Source organism: Phaethon lepturus, unplaced genomic scaffold (genome assembly GCF_000687285.1).
Source record: "Phaethon lepturus isolate BGI_N335 unplaced genomic scaffold, ASM68728v1 scaffold18779, whole genome shotgun sequence".
Lineage (NCBI taxonomy): Eukaryota > Metazoa > Chordata > Aves > Phaethontiformes > Phaethontidae > Phaethon > Phaethon lepturus.
The window spans coordinates 34,941-39,762 of record NW_010565730.1 but is presented as its reverse complement, the minus strand read 5'-3'; positions in this window follow the sequence as shown (position 1 = coordinate 39,762).

Here is a 4,822-nt window from a genome sequence, read left to right as displayed (position 1 = left end):
CCCGATTCCACTTTCAGCCTCCTGAATAAAATAATGTGTCATCCTTAGGATGTTTCTACATTGCATGAAAGAAGGGAATGAGGTCATGTTGTGGGATATAATTTATGAACAATGTGCACAGCCTTGCCAGTGTCACCAGAATTATCCAGAGAGTGATTATCAGCTGAAAGCTTGAGAGAGAGAGAACAGAGAGAAGATGCATGTTGAGGTATCTCTTCTGTTCTCTCACACTGTCTTTGACTTTAATTAAAAAAGAAAATGAAAGGGATTTTCCTGCGGGAAAAGGAGACTGTCTCTATTTTGGTACTCAGAGGAAGGTGATGTTGTTTAACTGGCAGCTGCTGGAGAATTGAGTTTCTGGTCTGGTGAATTTTAACACTTCACAAATATTGACGACTACAAGAGAGGTGGGCAAATATCAGTGCTCCAGTTTGTTTCAAGGGAATTGTACACTGCGCTTGTTCCTTGCTCTCTGTCTCTTGTTGGTCTTCATACCAGGCTTCCTCTCATGCTGGCTGCACTGTCCTTCCTTAAGAATGCAAGCTGATGGTCTGGCTGCAAGCAGCTATGCTTGACAGTTGACAGCAGATAAGGCAGCGTTATTCCTAAAAGCTTTGTCTTCGTTGGCCTGCAGTTCCCAGCAATGCAGCTGTGTGTGAGTTTTCAAGGATTCAAATCTCAATCCTCAGTCCCTGAAGGGATAACCACAAATCATGTGTCCTATGGAATCAAAGCTAAGTGCTTTCCTTTGGGACTGTGTTATACTTCTTTATTTTAGTGTCATTTGACTAGTTAATTCGTTACAACTACTGTACGAACAGATGAGTTTCTGTGTAAAATATATAAGGTTTTGGTTTTGTGTCAAATCAATACCTTTGATTTCATTAAGAACTGTGAATTGAAGACATTTTCGCTCATGGGAGATGCTAGTTTGAGTGAAGCCCCAGGTGTGATAAGGCTGTATGTTAAATCTGTGATTAGTCATTACATAATCTCACAGCAGTTACGTAAATGCATGTATCCTATAGAGCAAAAGGGGCCGAGAGGTGTATTCACTGTGTTAAGCAGCAGGCTGTGCAAGAGCTTGCATTTCTGGAAAATACCCACAGCTCTGCAATAGGTAATCTGTGTTAAATGTGAATGTTTTGGGATGTGTGCATCTCAAAGCCCTTTAAGGAGTGTCAGTAGCAGCTTTACTGTGATGCAGTTTCTCTGCACATGAGTCCATGTGGTTCACCAAAAATTGGGCCTGACTGACTTTTTACAAGGCCCCTTATAAAGAAGTTCAAGGTGAAGATAGCCTGAAGGAAGGCTGTAGGAATATTTGTGGCACTTTACAAAAGATAGTTGTAGTCTGTGCAAGCAAAAAGCCTGGATGGCTCAAACCACTTTCCAGGAGAGAAAGAAAGGAAGGAGATCTTATAGTGGTAAAAGTCTATATAACTGTATGTAGGTGGTGGCTTTTGTGAGTAAGAATATCAGAAAATGAAATTTGTCATTAGTATTGACACAGTGGTAAAAGATAGGAAGGCAGGGGGAAATGGCAGAATTTAAGGATAGATACAGCCAAAGTACACTTCCACCACAGATCAAATGTTGCATTTGTTTAAGAAAGCTTCATGTTTATCTTATTGTTGAAAAAAATACCTCAACAGAGCAGGGAGTAGGTTGAACATGTTGCATTGTCAGGATCTTTACCTCTGTGTGGTACTGCAACCTTGAAGGATTTGAGGTGGGGCTGCACCAAAAACATGCTTTTCACCTTGCAGCTAGTATAGAATGTGGCTGACTTCTTTCAAGAATTCAGTGTTGGAAATCTGTCACCGATCCTCTTTTGGACATGTTGCAAATCCCAACAACTTCCTTAAGTTTTGCTAATAGAAGAAATGGTTTGTTGTCTGCTTTACTTATTGCAAGTTTTTTCATCGTTCTGTGGTAGATAATGTTTTGGGCTCCTGGTCCAAATACATCTAGGTGGATGTATCGTCTATAATTTAAGAAAAATATAACCTTTTAAATAAGCCCTACTTGGAGTGACATTCACTTCCCTTGGGAGAAGAGGTAGCCAAGGCTACTGGACAGATATGGATGATGCAGCTGCTCAGTCCAGATAAATTACAACAGCACTGTAGGATTGATTACTAAAAGCCTCGGGCATAAATAAAAGTAATGAGTCGAAGAGTTTATGCTACATGTGAATATATGTATACTGGATACCAGGGTGTGAAATAGAGCATACAGGATCTCACCCTTGCTCTGACTTGATTTGCATGGTTATTTACCTGGCTGTTATGAGTTCTCTGTTCCCTGAGGACAGGATAGAAAAAGGCTGGGAAGACTCTTAAACCAGTCGTTAATTTGCACAGATCTAGCCATTGTGCTGTACAAAGCACTGGTTTGGGAATTGGGAATCTCAGCTTTGCCACTGATACGTTAAATGGCTTACAGCAAATCAGTCTTCCTTTGCCTTAGTTTCTATCGCTACAAAATGGGGTAAATTGTCTTTACTACTTTTTCCAGAATGCTTTAGGACTTAGTCGTGTCAAAATGTTATATGTAGAGTTAGCTGATGGACTGCACATGTTTCAGAGCTGTATCACCAAAGCCGTATCTGTTTCTGGCAAGACCTTGCTATTGGCCACTGAATGTTGGTGTTTGATGTCCTCTCTCTTCATCTGATTTGCAGACTTTACATGTCTACTTGCATATAGAACCTGCTGTGTTATAGTCAGCCCTTTCTAAGGGGATCGCTGGTAACAAGTGAGGATCAGGAGTCACAAGATGTAGATCTATTGTACATGAATAATTTAATACATACTTAAATGTCACTGTTACTGGCCTAAAGAATTGTATGTAGGAATATGGGTAAGCAATAGCGTGATGAATTAGATCATTGGCCACTGTGTCATATCTGGATGCGTTGCTAACTGGAAAGTGTATCATAAGCACATGATACTGAAACTTTGGGATAGGTTGAAGTTGCACAAAGCAAGGTACAAGCTTGAAGGGTGATATGATAATTTGATCTCTCAATCTTTCTCGAATGTAGAGAGGGCCTTGCCAAATGTTTTTGTGCCAGGGTGGAGAAGCTACAATTCTTGGTCAAATATTTATCTTCCTTGCCTGGCGCTCATGTTCTTGTAAGGGGTATTCCTCTTGTTATTCTGCGATAGATTAAGAGGTCATAAGTTTAGACTGTAAAAGAATAATAAAGCAAGGGTTTTTTGGGGTGTGGACGATGAATCTGTAGAAGAATTGATACTGATAGACTATGAAGATTTTTCCTTGCAACAGACTTGCAGATGAGTATGAGTTCAGTAAGTTTGCTTTTCCCTCAAATTAGAGGATTTTGTAACCTTTGTCACCCACCTCTAGGAAAATAGATACATGGCACAGAGTAACTGAGGGAACATCTTTTTGTGAGAATAAGAGGACAGTTTCAGGCTCATTGGACTTGAATTGACAGCACGATATTCAGAAAAGAGATCTCGTAGACAGGCAGAAATTATGGTTTTAACAGAGGAAGATAGGTCTGGATTAGGAAGAGATATCTGTAACTCATCTATTTATAATTGAATAAGTGCTTATGAAAATACACAGGCAGAGGATGTAGGAAGACAAAAGAGGAACAAGGAAGGAGCCCTATAAGCACCCACAGAAATTTAGAGGGATCCTCCCATGTAGATGTTACAAGTAGAGGAACAAGTAGAGATGGGAGGAAAATTAGGAGGAGCTGTAATTACAAAAGATATGGGAAGGGCAACATTGCAAGAAGATTATCATTACGATGAAGGTGTACGATGGTCACAAAGGGTGAAAATGGAACACCAATTCTGAAAGTTTAAGAACTTTTTGACCTCTCAGGATTTTGGTAATAGCTGTTTCAGGGGCAGAACTTGGATTAAATAGGACCTAAAGATGGAAGTGAAGGAGGACTCCCAACCACACATAAAGCTGAGTGTGTGGAAGCAAAGGTGAACAGCAATAGTTAAAGGGAGGTTAAGGATGAGATTTTAATATTGGGAGTTTAAGGTGGATTTTTATTGTGAAGGAGAAAGAACCAAGTAGGGCATGGTTTAGGGAGGACCTGAGGTAAGAAGTCCTGGGGCAAACAAAAGGAGTTAGAAAAGAAAACTAACGATTTGATAGTTGAAAGCAAAGAGTATGTCAGAATTGTAGCTGGGAATTGACAGTGAGCTGAGGAGGTAAGAAAGGTTACAAGCTGCTAATGAGTACGTAAAGAGTCTCATGCCTTCCTGTTAGAGAGTTAACTAAGACTTGTAATGGTAGTCCAGGAAAGCGATGAACATACACTGAGAATTTAGCAATTACTGTTTTCTGAAACAATGATTGGAAAGTGCTGGAGGACTGTAATTTATTCTAAATTATGTTTAGATCCTAGAATAATAACAAAAAAATGCTTGTTATATCTCCTTCCAGCAGATTTTTGCCTTTTCGAATGCCCAATCTACATTTAGTTTTAATGATTCAATGTTACTCTCAAATTTCTTCGGGAATTTTTAGCCTCTATCGGTTGTCTTGTTGGATTGTATGGACTTGTGAGAAGAAGCAGTGTGAAGATGATGTGTGTATGGAATGATTTTTGAGCATTCTTCTTTCTCAGAGTTGTTTCTCTGTGACTACTTATTATTTGTCTCATTATTTATTTGTAATGGCTTGTAAGTGTAAACTCTTCTGTCAGCAAGTCTGATACCATAAATATTCACAAAGACAGTTTTGGAAGTTAATAGATAAATACTTTTTTTTCTTTTACAGATGAGATCATTTCAAGCTCTTTTTTTGAAAGAGGTGGTCAAAGGAA